This window comes from Nycticebus coucang, chromosome 9, assembly GCF_027406575.1.
Source record: "Nycticebus coucang isolate mNycCou1 chromosome 9, mNycCou1.pri, whole genome shotgun sequence".
Taxonomy (NCBI): Eukaryota; Metazoa; Chordata; class Mammalia; order Primates; family Lorisidae; genus Nycticebus; species Nycticebus coucang.
Window position 1 is genome coordinate 88,885,579 of NC_069788.1, and position 18,810 is coordinate 88,904,388.

Here is an 18,810-nt window from a genome sequence, read left to right on the forward strand (position 1 = left end):
GTTATAGGGCAGCGCCCATAGCTCAGTGGGTAGGGCACCAGCCACATACACCTAGGGTGGTGCATTTGAGCCCGGCCCCAGGCCAGCTAAAACAACAATGCCAACTGCAACAACAACAAAAAATAGTCAAGTGTGGCAGGTACCTGTAGTCCCAGCTACTTGGCAAGACAATCGTTTAAACCCAAGAGCAGGGGTCCTCAAACTGTGGCCAGCAGGCCACATAAGGTGGTATGGATTGTATTTGTTCCTGTTTTGTTTTTTTACTTCAAAATAAGATACGTGCAGTGTGCATAGGAATTTGTTCATAGTTTCTTTTTAAACTATAGTCCGGCCCTCCAATGGTCTGAGGGACAGTGAACTGGATCCCTGTTTAAAAAGTTTGAGGACGCCTGCCCAAGAGTTTGAGGTTGCTGTGAGCTGTGACATTACAGCAATCTACTGAGGGTGACAAAGTGAGACACTGTCTCAAAAAAAAAAAAAAGAATAAAGGGTATAGCCTGGTGTGCAATGGCTGCAAACAGCAGCCTCCATGGTAGTGAATGCAGCCTGTTGCTTCTATAGGTTACTCTAAGGCCCCTTGGAGTCATTCCTTTCCAATACATGTTCATGTGTTAGACTTTGTGCTGTCCCCAATCTAGGCTCCAGACAGGTATGCGTGGTGCCTTTGGAAAGCCCTGGGGCACTGTGGGTTCACATTGACCATGTCATCATGTCCGTCCACACCAAACTACAGAACAAGGAGCATGTGATTGAGGCCCTTCCCAGAGCCAAGTTCAAGTTCCATGGCCATTAGAAGATTCACATCTCCAAGAAATGGGGTTTTACCAAGTTTAACCCAGATGAATTTAAAGACATGGTGGCTGAGAAGTGGCTCATCCCAGATGGCTGTGGGGTCAAATACATCTCCAATCATGGCCCCCAGGACAAGTGGTGGGCTCTGCACTCCTGAGAACTTATACTGTGTTGCCTATCATTTGGCCCTACCAATAATAAATCCTACTTCCTTTCAAAAAAGAAAATGAATAAAGGGTATAAAGACAACAAGCTATCATCAACATGCATGAATCAGAAAACAAAGTTTTTTTTTTTTTGAGACAGAGTCTCACTATAATGCCCTCAGTAGAGTGCTGTGGCATCATAGCTCACAGCAACCTCGAATTCTTGGGTTTAAGCAACTCTCTTGCCTCAGCCTCCCAAGTAGCTGGGACTACAGGCACCCACCACAATGCCCGGCTATTTTTTGTTGCAGTTGCCATTGTTGTTTGAAGCCACCACCCTTGGAGTATGTGTCTGGTGCCGCAACCACTGTGCTATGGGCAACTGAGCCATGAATCAGAAAATACTGTTACTAAGGAATCTACCACAAAATGACCTACAGATGACCAAAATGACAGACATTAATAGATTAACTGTGGTTAACGTGAAATACATACTTATTTGCAGAACTAAGGACAAAAGAGAGCTTAAACAAAAGAGATATACTGGCCGGGGTGTACTCTGGCAATGGAGATACAGTACGACGACAAAACAAAAGGAAGGACTAAAAGGAAGTACACATAAAAAAAATTTAACAGTTTTCAGAAATCATAATTGGTGGTGATATATTAATATTATCATGAGACTATTGTGTATGTAAGGTGAGGTAATACAAATGAGTTGTTATAAGATATTTTAATTTTAATACCCCTTGCATCCTTGAAAACCAGGGTGCTTGGCGTGGAAGAGAGAAGATATAATAGGAAGAGGTTAAGTTAAAAAAGACAAACAAGGCTGAGGCTCATGCCTATAACCCTCGCACTCTGGGAGGCAAAGCTGGAGGTTGGTTGAGCCCACGCATTTGAGGTTGCAGGGAACTATGATAATGGCACCACTGTGCTCTAGCCTGAGTGACAGAGCAAGACTCTGTCAAGAAGAAGGAAGAAGAAGAGGAAGAACAAGAAGAGGAGGAGGAAAAGGAGGACAAGGAAAAATCTTTGTAAGCCAGGGGTAGGAAAAAATAGTTTAAGTGTGCCATGAAAGTTTAAGTGTGCCAGGAGATAGAAAAAGCTGAAAAGCCCTGACTTATGGTATATAAAGTATACCTCAATAAAACTGATTTAAAAAGTAGCTCCAAGAACCGGCAGATGGAGACTTTTTTAAAAGAGGTTTCATTGCTGAAATTGCCAGATTAAATGTTTAGCCATGTGGCTGCAGTTGGCCTCCCTACCTCTTCCCTCTTCCCTGGAACCCAAAACAGAATAGCAGGTACAGTCAGAATTGGGCCAGCCCTGGATCTTGATGTGGATTTTCCCAAAGCAGAGCCTGAAGCAAGGACTTGGGTGCAGCAAATTGATGTTGGAGGTGATTCCTGAAAGAGAGTAAGGGGCAGGGCAGTGGCAGTGAGAGAACCAGACCGATGCCATCTTGGGCGGCTGACGCCATTTAGGAGTTAAGTTTCGTTTTCTCCGCCATTTTGTTTTGAAAGTTTCACTTTCCTGTAAAAGCAGGCATTTCCCCGAAATCATGAGACAACCGCCTCCAATCAGGAACTGCCCTCTGGATCAGGCCATATGGCAGGCTCCGTGGCAGCCAATCCAGAAGCAGCCCCTTTGTTCGAGTTGTATACACCCCACTTGCTGCGCCGCATTATAAAAATCCCCTGTTCCAGAGCTTGGGGCTCCTGGCTTGGATCCGTTGCAGTAGAGCTCTTGGGAGCCCAAGCTCAAGCTTGTAATAAAAAGGCTCTTTTGCTTTTGCATTGGAATCGGCTCCCTGGTGGTCTTTGGGGACTTCGCAAACTGGGCACAACAGCAGGAGCCAACGTAAGGGAGCCCTCATGGGCTTTCTGTGGGGAAGGATCAATTCCAAGGCAAGGCATCTTCTGAGAGGCCTCTGTAACACCTCACAGAGCTTTGACGGAAGGAAACAAAGTCAGCACATCTTTCAAGCACCACCTCCTTGCCCAACATGTCTATTGCCTATTTTTTTTTGACACAGAGTCACAAGCTTTTGCCCAGGCTAGAGTGGCATGGCATCATCATAGCTCACAGCCTCCAACTCTTGGGCTCCATTGATCCACTTGCCTCAGTTTTTCTATTTTTAGTAGAAACAGGGGGTCTCACTCTTGTTCAGGCTAGTCTTGAACTCCAGAGCTCAAGCAATCCACCCGCCTCAGCCTCCCGGAATGTTAGGATTATAGGCATGAGCCAGTTCACCTGGCTACTATTGCCTATTGAATTGACCAGGAGCTCTACACTTTGGGCTGGGAGGGTCAGTGCTTGCTCAGAAAGTGAGCCAAAGTTAACTATTGCCATCAAACTGCAAACTCTTCAAGGCTAGAGATGTTGAATTACTCATCTTAGTATCCCTTGGAATTTACTTGGGACAAAGTAGTTACTCAGTGCCTACTATACAGTAAAGAAAAAAAGAAGGAAGAAAGCAGTGGAGAGAGAAAAGAAGGAAGGGAAGGGAAGGAGGGGAAAAGATTTACCCTGTGAAGGGGCAGGTCCAGGAACAATGTCATAGCCTCAAGGAAGTTACCAGGTGTCGCACTGAGCTGGTAAGGAATGGGAGGGGTTTGGTCCAGAAATGAGAAAGTCCCCTGAGAGAGAGGACTCCCTTCTAAGGGGGAGAACACAGGGTAAGTGCTGGAGAAATAACTCACCAACAGATCTAAGGGTTAAGTGTGTATGACATTGTGATAGAACAAGACATATATATTTGGTTCCTGCCTTGGGTTCCTGGCAGGCAGCTCCTAAAGCCCTTGGGATCTCTGGAGTGATAAGAGTGGCTGTGAGATGACTGGTGGCTGGCAGCCCAGACCAGGCATGATTAGAGAGTTAAGACTTTCAACCTAACCCCTTAACCTCCAGGCCAATGACTTGATAAACCATGCCTACATAATGAAACCTCCATAAACCCCAAAAGGACAGTATTCTGGTGGGCTTCTGGACAGCCGGACATGTGGAGTTTATTGGAGGGTGGAAGCAGCATGCCCCTTCTCCCATATAACTCCCTGGGCATCTCTCCTGTCTGGCAGTTCATCTGCAATGTAATGTCATTTGTAAGAAATGGGCAAACTTAAGTAAAATGTTTCCCTGAGTTCTATGGGCTTTTCTAGCAAATTAATCAAACTGAGGAGGGGGTTGTGGGAAACCAGACTAATAGTGAGTGACAACCAAAAAGTGACTAAGGTCAAGCTCTGCATCAATGAGGGTTTACTAAGCCAAAGTTTGAGGATGTGCCCAGGAAAAACACAAACCACAGAGGCATCTGTGACTGCTTTTTTCCCCAAAGGAGAATTTGAGAACTTCAATATTTAAGGGGGAAAAGGGATACAGAAAGAAGGAGGCAGGAGGTGGGTTGTCAGGCAAATGGTTACATCTTGTGAGCCCAGGAGATCTCCCTCAGTGCACCTTTGCATCCAATTTCTTTTTTCAGGGACACTAGTCCTATCGGACAAGGATCCACCAATATGACCTCCTTCCAACTTAATCACATCTTTCAAGACCCGGTTTCTAAACACAATCACATTCTGAGGTCTTTGGTCATTAGGACTTTAGCACATGAATTTGGGGGCGGGGGGAACACAGTTCAGCTGAGACACTAACTTTGAATCTTTCATTAAAAACAGGTTATTCCTTTGGCCTAGTGACAGTGAGATGGAGAAAGAGTCACATGTGCCAGTCTGGGGATAGGAGGGGACTCCCCCAGGCCAGCCTCTCTCCCCAAGCATTTCCTACCCGGCCTCAAACACAAAAAATACTCTGGCTATCTGTTGCTCAGAGCTGGCTGAGAGCTAACCCCACTGGGGTTTTAAAATTTAAATCCTGTTGCAGAATATTAATCCTGCCTGCCTCTTTCCTATTCCAGATCCCAAAGGACTGGGCAGTAATTGAGACGAGCCATTCAGTCTTCTCACAGGTGAGCTTGGGCTCCCGAGGTGTAGATGATTTGGAGTGGTTTTCATTTGTGTTTTAACGTCTTCCAACTCCAGAGCTTTTTGCCCTGAGCACTGGAGGGGCCTGAACTCGTTCCAGTCCACCTGTGTCCCGCCTGACACAAAGCTCTGTTTGTGTCCCTGTGGCTGCAGGGAAATGGCTATCCTGCGCCACCTCATCCAACAACAGGCCACAAAAGCCCAAACGCTAGGTGAGGATCAAAACAGGCCAGGCCAAGGTGCTGCCAAGCTAAACACAGAGGAAGCGGGGTGCAAGCCCAGCAGAGAAACCAGATTCCCCTGGAAATTGCTGCTCGCTGCTGTGTCTGGAAGGCTGGTTCCAATAAAGCAGCTCCGGAAGGCCTGAAGGACCCCCATGGCCCTCATCTTGATGGAGATGCCAATAAAAATCTCCGAACCTCCAGCCTGCAGGCCCCGTAGGCACTGCCCTGGGGCTGTAAATCAGGATATGAGCAGCTTGGGAGCCAGAGAGAAGAGGCCTGCTCCTACCCACAGGCCTGAAGGTAACAGAGATGCCATTAGGGAAGGGAGGCCAAGGCCTTCCTGGCCGGGGCCCCTGCTCCAAAACCAGACCCAGAGCTATTAAATGCATGGGAACCTCAGGAAAGAGTAATGACTGCCCAGCAACTGCAGGTTCCTAAAGAAACCTGGGAGGAACCCCGCTCAGGAAGGAATGGCAAACCCTGTGGTTGTAAACTCAACCCAGAGATCACCTTGGGGACACAACTGTGCTCAGTGAAAGAGGAGGATGAAGTGGGTGTGTGTATATGTGTGTACACGTGTGTGTACATGCATGACTGTGTGCACACACATACTATGGGCACTGGACACCCCAGGCGTATGTGTCTTTGTGAGCACATTTGTGTCTATGTATGTGGGGTTGTGCACAGAGGTACATACCCAAAGTGTATTTGTGTGTACACAGGGTTCCCAGATTTAGCGAATAAAAACATAGTATGCCCAGATAAATTTGAACTTAGACAAAAAACAAATACTTTTTTTTTTTGACATACAAAATTTTTATTTATTACACCATCTTTCTAAATCAAAGTACTTGAAATTATGTAAGTAAATATACTGTGGTCAAAATATACATGAACCATAAAGATTGATTTCTACTACCAATTTACAGTTACTTTGTGTAAATACTTTTTTTTTTTTTTTTTTTGCAGTTTTGGCTGGGGCTGGGCTTTAACCCGCCACCCCCGGTATATGGGGCTGATGCCCTACTTCTTGAGCCACAGGTACCACCCAATACTTTTTCAATATAAGTATTTCCAAATATGGCATGGAACGTTATTTATTTATGCTACAAATACTTTAGTATAATATTTATCATAAATACCTTTTATGCTAAAAAGTATTCACTGTTTATCTGAAATGCAAATGTAAATGTGTGTTCTGATGTGTGCTCGAATGTCCAAATTCAGAGTGGCACGTGAGATTTGAGATTACAGAAGGATCTTTGGTAAGGAAGCAAAAAGATACATATATGTATATATACAGAGGGTGCCAAAAAATGTACATGTATTTTAAGAAAAGAAAAACTGTATTAAAATTGTAATACTTGATATATACCAATAACAAAAGATGAACACAAGTCATGTTGAGCACCTCTTGTAATTGCAGAAGTCAGATGTGACTTGAGTATTACATGTTTATGTTTGTATATTAACACACACATATACATTTTGCCTCCTCATGCACATATACAAAAAATGTCATTATGATAGTCCTCAAAATTCTTCTGACAGATGATTAGTCACTCTTTGTAAGAGGAAAATTGTTTACTTTGTCAGGGTTGTAAGCTAAATGCATTTTACTTGCAAACTAGTTGTAAGAGCTCTTGGAAAGTGACTCATGTGATGGTGGGCTGATACCTCCTGCTATCCCACTCCCTGTTCAGAGCTTAAAGACACATATTTTTCTTACCCTATGACTCCAAATGTTAGGACAACTTGTTTATTTGGGGCTTCCCACAGATACAGAGATCTGTTTGGAGGGCATTGATTTGAACCTTCTGGACTCCAGAACTGAACATTCAACACAAAGACTTTTTTCTCTTTGAAAATAGTCTGAACTTGCAAACTCCCAAAGATGAGGAGTGTCCCAAGGATAACGTATTTCGTGGCAGATCTGCATTCTCATTTAATGTAGCAAACATTTCCTGGGCCCACCCTCAATCTGATGGTGAGTGTGGAAGTGAAGGACAGGAATACAGGAGAAGGGGAGGTTCACACATGGTGGATGAGCAGAGGGGGTGTCAACTCAGACTGGGCCCCCGAAACCCTCTAGGACCTAGCGGTTCACAACTTGTGGTTCATGACCCCTTTGTAACAATGAAAATACATCCAACTTATCAGATATTTACATTACGATTCATAACAGTAGCAAAAGTATAGTTATGAAGTAGCAACGAAAATAATTTTATGGTTGGGGGTCACCACAACAGGAGGAAATGTATTAAAGGGTCGTGGCATTAGGAGGCATTAGGAAGGTTGAGAACCACTGATCCAGTGAAGGGTCTCAAACTGGCAAGCTGCTGGCCAAGTCTGGCTGGGCAGCAGCGTCCAGTAATTTTTTTTTTTTTGAGACAGAGTCTCATTTTTTCGCCCTCAATAGTGCTATGGTGTCATAGCTCACAGCAACCTCAAACTCGTGGGCTCAAACAATTCTCTTGCCTCAGCCTCCCGAGTAGCTGGGACGATAGGCGCCTGCCAAAACACCCAGCTATTTTTAGAGATAGGGTCCTGCTCTTGCTCAGGCTGGTCTCCAACCTGTGAGCTCAGGCAATCCACCCACCTTGGCCTCCCAGGGTGCTCGGATTACAGGCGTGAGCCACCGTGCCTGGCCCTTCAGTAATTTTCAAATGTCTGGATTTGAATGCTTGTGAGCAGGGCATGCACCCTCCGTGTTCATCCCTTGCCCTTTATGCTCATGATCTAAGGATTAGCTGTTGATCAGACACATGCTACCCGCCTGCTCCTGCGCAGGACAGACACCCTCCATGGGAACACTGAGCCCTAGACAGAAGGAGGCCCACAGCAAGGCAGTGCTGGAACCTAGGTCTCCCCACTCATAAACCAGGGAAAGACTCTGTTTCCTTTCCACTCCACAGCCCCTAAGATGTGGAAGGGTGAGTCCTTTTAGCTCAGAACATAGAGGTGGGACACAGTCCACCTACCTGACCATGTCACCTTGGAAGCCTCCTCAGCAGGTTAGCAGGTATGACACTTACTCTAGGGTCTGGCCAGGTGGAAGTGGAAATCAAAGAGTTACCTTCATCCAGCTCTGTTTATAGATCTTCACGTAGTTTCTTCATTTAAATTCACTGCTTAGCATCCAACGCATCTGTAAAAAAACAAAACTGACACCAAGAACCCTTTTGTTCCCATGGGAGTGTTTTTTGATACATAGGGACCTCATGAAAACCCACTATTAAATTTTCAGGATTTTGAAATTGTTAAGCATCATAAATATTACATTTATAAGCATATAACTAAACAAGTTACATTAAAAATATGGTAATATCAGAAGGATTCTACCTATCAAATGCAAATATTGTAACCTAGTGGTTCATACCCTCCCATTAACCTGAAATTAATAAAAAATAAATATGGTAATAAATACCTAAAACGCAACATTTCCTAGTTATTTAACTACATTTTACTATTACCTACGCTTTTTTTTTTGCTGTTCAATACTTGTTTTATGAATGAATTTCCCAAGAAACAAATGAATATGTAGATGGTTATTTATCAAAGTGCCTTATTAGATATCCTTTGAGTAAGATCAATAACTATTTGACAAACGTTAGAATTAATGTAATGATTAGGATTAAAGCTAAACTGTTACGAATAGCTTTATTAATAATTTAGAAATTATAATGGCAATCAACATTAAGGAGCCGTGCTTAAAATCAAGTGGGTTAGTACTGTGCAAATGGAATGCTACTCAAAGGCAAAATCACATTAGATCAGAAACTAAGAACTTTGCAGATGAAGCCCTGGGAAGCAGTGGATGGGGCACAAGTGCAGAGAGAAGTAACAATGCGATGCCGCCTGCAGAGAGGTTGGGAGAAGATGCCGGCAACTTTCCCTTTCCCACTGAACTCGTAAATTACTTTGTACATGCAGGCTCTGTAAATTTTCCCAGTATGTTTTCCATAAAGATGTTTGGGGGTGTGTTTTTTTTCTTTCAGCAAAATAGCCTTTATTTCAAAAAAATTGAGAATGTGACATAGTTTGTGAAATTTGACAATAATTAAGGAAATGGCTTCAAGTGTCTTTTTGTTCTAACTTAGGACTGAGGACATGGCTTGTATCTCCTGGTAAAATAGATAACAACTTTCTTGGAGCAAAAATGCCCAACAGAGATGGGCCTGCTCTAGCAAGGAGAGAGGTGTTCATCTCCTTGTATTTCTTTTTTAATACAATTTTTTTTTTTTTTTGAGACAGAGCCTCAAGCTATCACCCTGGGTAGGATGCCATAGCATCACAGCTCACAGCAACCTCCAACTCCTGGGCTCAAGCGATTTTCCTGCCTCCAGTCCCAAGTAGCTGGGACTACAGGCACCAGCAACATTACCCGGCTACTTTTTTTCTTTTTTAGTTGCAGCCGTCATTGTTGTTTGGCAAGTCCAGGCTGGATTCGAACCTGCCAGCTTAGGTGTATGTGGCTGGTGCCTTAGCCGCTTGAGCCACAGGCACTGAGCCTTTTAATATAATTTTTATAGCAAAACATTAAGGGGTACAAGTGTTCTTGTTACATGGATGAAGTGTATAATGCTGACGTAATCTAATTCTGAAGTCAGGACTTTTTGTGTGCTTTCGCAAGTATAGTGTGCATTATACTTGGGAGGTAAGTTTTAAGATCAGTGAGACCAGTTTACATTACCAATAATGTAAGAAGTGAAAATGAAATAAATGGGCTAAATTTTCCAGTTTATTCTAATGATACTTTAATAGCGCTTCTGCCATTCAGTTGAGGCCAAGCCACGCGATGACAAATCATGCAATGCCCATGATGAAGACTAGATTTTATCTACTTAAAATTGGACATCATTAAAATGTTTTAAGTTCAGTGATATGATCTTATTTATTTTGTAACAAAATTACTCTGCATTAGGAACAGAGAGCTGACTGGGGGGATCTAGGAGCAGATGCAGGGAGATCAGCTAGGGGGGTGGCTTGGCAGTAAATAGTCAATGTCAGCTCTATGGTTTAAACTAGAATGTGGCAGTGAAATGTGGATAGACTTCAGGAGAGGACAAATAGGACTTAATCTATTGGATGTGAAGATTGGACAAAAGAAAGGAGGCAAGGAGAATTCTCAGGTTTCTAGCTCTAGAAAATGAACTGTGGAAGCATTTACTGGGACAGAAAGCAAAGAAACACCAGTTAAAGAAAGAAATAGAGATTTAAGGAATGAAGTAAGTTGTTATATAGACAAGTGGATAGTCATGTCTAGAACTGAGAGTCCATGCCTAAGCTAGATAACAATTTGAAGATCAGTAATCGAAACAGCACGGTATTGGCACAAAAATAGAGACATAGACATATGTATGAAACAGAATAGAAAAGCAAGAGATGCAACCAGTCTCTGCTTGTCATCTGATCTTTAATTATTACCTAAGCTTTTGAAGGTAGGTATATTTATTGCCTCTTTGGTGGTGATATGACATAATGGTGAGCTACTGCACTGTGTGTCTTTTTCCAATTCCATGTTGAACGACGTCACTCCCATTAGTAGCTTGAAAGTCATCACTGTAGATTAGGGTTAGGATGGGAATATTTACACCATAGAAACTGGCAAGGGCAGGTGGCACCTGTGGCTCAAAGGAGTAGGGTGCCAGCCCCATATGCTGGAGGTGGCGGATTCAAACCCAGCCCTGGCCAAAAACTGCAAAAAAAAACAAGAAAGAAATTGGCAAGAGCTGCAAATGAAAGCTTGATGTATTGTTTTGTTGATTGTCTAGACTTAAGAGATTAATGAAGAAAATGTTAATTATTAGAAGATAATTTTCAAAAAATGATAAAATCATAACTCTCATACAGACATGAAATGAATACAAGTCAAGTATTTTACCTAGTTTATTAATTATTGAGGAACCCAGTAAGAACTTACAACTGGGTCAAGTGAGGATTTACCTTACAGAGATTTATATTTTCTCCTTAACAAAATTCATTTGTATAGTCCTAGACAGGAACATTTGCATAACCTTGGATATAAAAGCTTTGCATTACTATCAATTTTCTATAAGTTAACTTCTCTGCATAATTGTAAAATACAAAGACAGACAAAAGCACATATCTTTATAAGATGAGATAAACCCTAGAGGACCCAGAGATCCATTAAATTAAGACTATTCAAAACCTTCTACCCACTTCAAAATCTTTCACAATTTTTCTTGAAAAGATTAAATTTTAAAATGTGTTGCATCTGTAGCCTTTACATTGTGAACAGCGCCAAAAAAATTGAGGAAATACTCTTTCAGAATTTCACAACTATTATCCAATTCAGTAAAGAAGAGATTCAGATTGTCGATGATGAAGCGAAGTTCTGACATACAAGGTCAGACAATTAAGTTTTTGAACTCATCCTAGAAAAAGTGCTACATACTTCCTATTACTACAATCACCTTCAAAGTCCTCCCCTTTGGAAGCAATGCACTGATGCCGGCGCCTAGTCCCCCCTTGAAAGCAATTTTGGAACACTTTTTCTAGAATGACCATCAGAGCTGTCATCATATGGCACATAAAAACACATAAGAATAGGCTTGGCGCCTGTGGCTCAAGTAGCTGGAGCGCCAGCCACATACACCTGAGCTGGTGGGTTTGAATCCAGCCGGGCCCCACGAAACAACAATGACGGCTGCAACCAAAAAATAGCTGGGCGTTGTGGTGGGCACCTGTAGTCCCAGCTACTTGGGAGGTAGAGGCAGGAGACTCGTTTGAGCCCAGGAGTTGGAGGCTTCTGTGAACTGTGATGCCATGACACTCTACCCAGGGCAACAGCTTGAGACTCTGTCTCAAAAAAATAAATAAATAAAAATAAATAAAAACACACAACAATAATAATGAATGCCGCTCAGAAAGACACTGCCACACACTGACAGGAACACAGCCATGAGACACTGATATACCAAGGTTATACAATCTTACCAAGTTGTTTGTACAGTGCTGCTAACACAAGTGCATGTTTGTGAACTTAATTGTCAGACTTCATACAATGGCAGCTCTGATGTCATTCCAGAAAAAGTTACAAAATTGCCATGAAGGATGGAATAGGCCCTAGCATCAGTACATAGCTTCCAAAGAGGGTTCTCTAAAGGTGACTGTAGTGGTATTCAGCAACAAGTTATGTAGCACTTTTTCTAGAATGATTTTGAGAACTTAATTGTCAGACCTCATATATCTTTTATTCTTTTTCTACCCATTAAGGTAAATGAAAATATCAACCAATATACACGGAACCACACTCCTTTATCAATGACAGGAGCCACTTTTTTGCTGAACTAAATAGTAGGCAAACATTTATCTGTAGTCTGATTTTGTAAATTGGGATTGAAATGCAACCAGAGATTAGTTATAAATTAACAAAGGCATTCCATGAGAATGAATTGGCTACATGAAATTTGCAATGAAGAATATTATATATTTTCTTATTTGCAAATTATGTGCTACACATTGCCCATATCAATAAAATATGTAATAAACTGTGCACATACATGTTCACATACGGTTTTTCCCTAGAGAGGCAATTGTTTAAAACTTATCAACATACCACTGACGGACCCTTCAGACTCTCATCCGGACCATAGTATTTTCTTTTTAAAAAAAAAAAAAAACTTTAATCTATAGGAACAAGAACATTTTATATCAGGAACTAGCAAACACACATACCCCCACAAAACAGTCATTAGATAATTATTTTTTCATCTAACTCTGGATACATTCTGGTCTAGTCTAGCCTAGTTTGGTCTATTCCATTCCATTCTTTAAAACAGCCACCATTTTATCATGATCTGCCATTGATCTCAGGAAGATTCCCCACTGCAGTTTGAAAAACTCTAAACCTGAACTCAACTCCAGCCCTTTCTCTCCTGATTCTCTTCTTGTTCTAACATCACCCTCACTCCTACTTGAATTTTAGAGTTCATCTCAGAAAGCCTTCTCCCCTATCAGTATGCTGGCTGACCTCCACAGCTAGCTCTCCCTCCCAGTATTTTTTTACACTGATACAATTTTATGTTCCTTTACATCTGTCCATCCTGACTTAAACTATCAAAGATGGGAACAAATTTGTACTCATCTCTGTAGCTTCAGCCCTTGGCACAGTGCCTGGCACAGACAAGGCACCCAGAAGTGTCTGCAGAATGGGTAGATGAATGAAGAACTGAATGAATGAAAATGACAGTGTACTACCTCTAATGGAAAGACATTCTCAGTACAATGATCACTTACTCGGGCTTGTAGAAACTTGGAGGAATCAGCCAGAATCATCATGCCCATTTCACTCAATAGGAAAACTGAGACACCAAGGAAAAGAGTGATTTGCAGGGAAAAATACAAGCAGCTTGATTCTTTGGCATTCCAGTCAGCAGAAAGGGAAGGGAAAAATAGTGATTGTGATTACTATTCAGAGGAAACCAGAGAATCTCTCCCACAGTAGCTGAAATAGGAAGTAGAGCTAAATGCTGATTTGTCTCGCCCCCGGCACTGTTGGCATTTGGGGGCAAACAACACTCGAAGGGCTGGAGGGCTGTCCTGGTAGGGTCTTCAGCACAACCCTGGCCTCTGCCCACAAGATATTAACAGCGATCTTCCAGTAGGACAATCAAATATGTCTTCAGAGTGAGTGAATGTGGTTTTTGGTAATAGACCCTGAGGAAGGATTTACATTAGTGGGATTTTGTTTGTTTGTTCATTTTACATTTTTAGAGAAAGGATGAGACATAATTATCATTCTTGCCCCCTAAGATTGATAAAGCAAAAAAAAAAAAAGAGTAATTTATTGTTCATGTTGCTTGAGGCTTACTGAAGCCAAGATGATGGACCAGAGGGCAGGAGAGAGAGGGGGAGGATGAAGGGAGGGGAGAGGGGAGCCATGCAGCCAGCGAGCATCCACCAGATGCCATGGCTTTGACACACACACAGTTTTCTTTAACTGAGACTTTCACAGGAAGGGGTTGGATGAGGAAGCCAGATGAGCAAGGTCAAGTGGCAGGTGAGTGGTCGAGTTGGGTCTTCTCTCTTGCTGGAGACCCACACTCCCTTCTCTGGGGGAAGAGAAAGCAAAAGAGCATCAGCTAGGACTTGGAGGATTTGGAACTCAGCTGGTCCAGCCTCCTCAAGCTCAGAGCAGTGTGATGTGAATCCCTCAAGGCCATCAGGTGATTGTGACTAGGATCCAACCTGTCCCCAAGAAAAGTGGGAAGTGGTACACACAGTGGATGTACCAGTGGAAGAGTGGCAGAGCAGGCTTTACCCCAGACACCCTCTAAGCCCTCTGTACTGTCCATTCCTGCATTTGTGCACAGATGGGGTGGCCAAAGTATGTTAAGACAGACAGGTAGGCTTGTAATCAGATGCCAAAATTAGGGCCCTGGTGGGTGACGCTACAGGCCTGGCATGAGTTCACCTGAGCTCCTGTATTCCTCATCTTCTATTCCCCTCCCCTTAAGAATTAGCAACCTGCTTGCTTAATTGCCAACAGAAGTTGACATCTCATGGATTGGTCACTTGTACCTGGCAAAGTGACATGCAGGTCACACCTCAGGTCAGAAAAGCCCATCTAAGTACTTTTAGCCCTGCTTGGGTGTTAAAACACAGTCTTAGAAGAAGGACCATATTTGCTTGTTTTAAGGCAACTTAAAGAAGATTTAAGGCAACTTCCTGACCGGCCATCCCCACAGCAGAGCACACCAATGCTCACCCTCTGCAGGGATGCTCAGGACCTACATAGGCTCACCAGTTCTAGTGGAAATTCTCCCTGGGTAGAAGTTTGTCTTTCTCCAGGCTCTCTGGAGGCCAGGTGCCCAGGCTCACATCTGCTCCATGGCAAGCTTACTAAATATTGGCCGAAGGAAACTTGCTGGCAACTTGGAGAAAAATGAACCCTCCCCCTTTGTGTGATGGAAGGACTTCAAAACTGAGAAGCGTGTTCACATGTGCAGGCCCCTTCTGAGCACCTCCAGTGACACAGAGCCACCTTCTATTCTCCCAGAGCCAGAAAGACAGTAGGTGGGTTTCAGATAAAAACTCAGCCAATTTGTGCAAAGTTCTCTCTACCTTTCTTTCCCCAGAGGAGAGATACTCAAGTTAAGTCAAAGAAACAGAAGAATGAACCCAGCTGAACCAAGAAAGGCAGTCTGCAGCAGGATGAGGGGAGGGTGGTGCCTTCGGTCAACACAATAGGATTCACCTGGGAAAGGGGCCAGCTTGGGGACTGTCCTTGTAAGCCTCTCCTTGGTGGGAAAGATCTGGCAAACCAGCCTGGCTCAGTGGGGTCAGGGTGGTCAGGCTTACCAGACTCTGCAGACTGTCCAGGAGGGGGCACTGCCACCCCCACATTGGCAGTCCCAGCTCCAGAAGCTCTCAGAAGAGGCCAGTCTCCAGCCCGGCAGCAGGCTGCGGCCACTGGGCCAGGCTTACCTGGAGGAGCCAGGGTGACTTCCTAACTGAGAGGTGACAGGAAGCATCACTCTGGCCACTGTTTACCGAGCACCCACTATGTGCCAGGTGCTTTAACCGTGTGACCTCACCAACACTCCACAGGAGCCCTCTGGGTTGTATACCTAACCTATTCCTATTTTATATGGGAAAGGCAGGCTCAAAAGGCACACCATCAATCAGCAGGGGAGCATAAGTGTTCTGTATACCCGAGGCCTTTCCAGTTTCAAAGTTCAGGCTCCTTCTATGGTGCCATGCAGTGTCAGACCCTGTCACTGAGGGGTCAGTCTGAGGCTGCCGGACCCCTGGGATCCAGGGTTTCTCGGGCTGGCCAAATGGCCCCAGGGTGAAGAGACCTGGTTCCTGGTGGCTGCCTGACCCTGGGCAAGTCCTTTACCATCTCTGACTGAGCTTCAAATCCCTCATCTGTACAAATCATCTCCAAGGATGCTGGGAGGCCAAGCACAGAGGAAAGCCCTTTGGCTACCCTGGGACAGTCTGGACCCACCAGAGTCTGGCCCAGAGAAGGTGCTCGGCAAATGCTTGCAGAACAGGACTGTGTCTTGTGCAAATGCTGACTGAATACATCCAGTCTGAAGATGAGGTCCTCACGGGCAGGGTCCTGCTGCCCACAGGACCCAGCAGAGCACCAGGTCGGTAGGAGGTGCTGCTTTCTCCTCGCCTGGTCCAGGGGTTATTTGGCAATGTCTGGGCACATTTTGGGTTGTCACAACTGGGAGGGGAGATGCCACTGGGAGTGGGAAGAGGCCAGGGGTGCTGCTGGACAACCTACACTGTATAGGACACTCCCCCACAACAAGGAACTGTTTGGTCCCAAATGTCCAATGCACTGCTCAAGGAAACCCTTCTGAGGCTCAGAGTGGGAGATGCCAGACCTGGTGTGTTGAAGCCTACATGTGGCAGAGGTCTGAGAGCAAGCAGGGATGCTAACGTGGTCTAAGACTCTGATTCTGGTTCTGGTTGGGGATGGCCTGCTTGAATCCCGGTGTGACCTGGACAACAGCAATGACTAAACCAGTAGCTACCATCTGCTGAGACACGCCCATGGGCCTGGCTCTGAGTGGGGGCTGGGCGTGCATATCTGACAGGCATGGAGGTGGGTGCTATCTTATCCCACAGCACAGAGAGTCAGATGCCTGGCCAAGGTCACACAGCCACAGCAAAAAAAAAAAAAAAAAGCCAGGATCTGAGTCTGCACTGTTGGGATCCAAAGCCTACATTCTTTCCATTTGGCCCAAGCCCTGCAGAGTTCCCATCAACACAGGCAACTTTGCTTTCCAAAACAAACAGAGGTAGCCTTCCAGTGGTTCTCATGCGCCTATCGTTGCCTTTCTGTTGACTTGGGCTTTCCAGCTCTTCTCAGGCTGGCCAGCACCTCCGGCAAGTTCATTGGCATCTCTAGGCCTCAGTTTCTCCACCAGAAAATAGGGAATTTAAGGGCTGGGCAAGTAAGGAACTAATATGGTATAAGATCCTGATTTGGGTTCTGGTTGGGGATGGCCAGGTAGATTTTTTCCACAGCCAGGAGTCAGGGAAGTTCATACTTGAGTGGGTGGCTCAGCAATCACCACCCCCCCCCATGAGTCCCTGAACAAAGAAACCTTAGAGTACCTCCCTGCTCCACCCACCTCTGCAGCCGCCACCAGCGGCTCAATGGAGAGCTTGTGGCCTCAAAGGAGCGCAGCAGCAGCCTGTACTCTGTGTGCATTGTGCATTGTCTGAGGCCAAGCACAGGGCGAGGGGTCCCAGTAATCAAGGTCGTGCCTGGGGCAGGGGGTGGGGCGGTGAATGCAGGACACAGCATCATGCATTTGTTCCGGCGCCAAGGTCATGGGGACTAAAAATCCAAAGGCTTCCGGGCTCCCCTCTGCCCCTGATAAAGGCACCCTCAATGCTCTGAGCTCAGCTCAGGCAAAGCCCCATATTCCTGAACAGAGGCCTGAACTGAAGCGACCCAGGAATCCAAGGCGGAATGAACCCCAACTGAAGCCAAATGTTCGCTTTTCACTGAACTGGAACAACACTTGTGTGTTTTCCAAAACCATTCACTTGGAACATTTGTGCATTTGTTTATTCATCTAATGAATACTTGCTGGCTGCTGTCCTGTGGTCCAGGCACAGTTCAAGGCTCTAGGGCAGTTGGGGGTAAGATGCAAGGTCTGCCCCGAGAAGCCACAGACAGGGAAATAGACATGATGGCACAGTTAAAAGATGATGGCCACCTGGCATTCTCAGGGCCACCACAGTGCCTGGTGCTTGCAGGGGCTCTGTCCATTCAGTGGAGGAAGGAAGAGGATAGGACAGCGGTGGGGAGAGGGTGAGGTGAGGGCCCTAATAGAAGCATGGTGGAGCGCTGCAGGAGCACAGAGGGGAGCCCTGCTAATTCTTCTAGCAATCTGAATATGAAGGAAACCTGAATTTTACCTACCTGAACTAAGGGATATTAAATAATACAAGAATAATGAGAGAGGCAATTGAGTTTTCAAAGGTCCAGAAGGCATTCTAAGCAAAATGCCAGGTTGTTCATTAATTCATCCATCATTCCTTCATCTGTCCAATATTTATGGAGTATCCACCTAAGCTAGAGTCTGTGAGGTCTTACCCATGCCCAGGTCTTTCCAGTTTCTATAGCAATGAAAAAGCATCTCCTAGGGAAGCCCACTCAGGCACTGGGGCCCACAAACATGGATTCAAATCTCATAGAAAGTAACTTAGATAAGAAAGTTAATTTATTTGAGCTTGTTCCCTCACAAGCTCTGCTATCTGCCATGGAAAGTGCCTGGCATGTATAAGGCCTTCATAAATGAAGCTGTCACTATCACAGCCCACTACATGTGTTCTGGTCTTTACAGCTATAAATCTCTCTGACTTGAAATGTTTCTTTCAATTTTTCCAATAATCCCAGCAGGACAAGTGTATCTAATAGTCGCTTTACAAAGGAGGTAACTGAGGCTCAGAGAAGTGAAGCAACTTACCAAGGTCACACAGCAACTCAGTGTTAGAACTGAGATGAAAACCCAGAGCTTGAATCAAAAGCTTTGAGGTCTGACTTGACACTGGACAAAGCTTCATGATGCCAGGAGACTTTGAGGACTAGTATTTCCAAATTGGTTACAGCTGACATCTGGGAGAGACTCAGGGTCAAACCACCAAGCATCTGCCACCTATTTCAGGTGA

The 18,810-nt window shown here is 44.6% G+C and overlaps 1 pseudogene; it reads left to right on the forward strand.

The window, feature by feature from the left end:
* The first annotated feature begins 428 nt into the window (after positions 1-428).
* LOC128595150 (uncharacterized) lies at positions 429-589 on the forward strand (annotated as a pseudogene).
* The last annotated feature ends 18,221 nt before the right edge of the window (positions 590-18,810 follow it).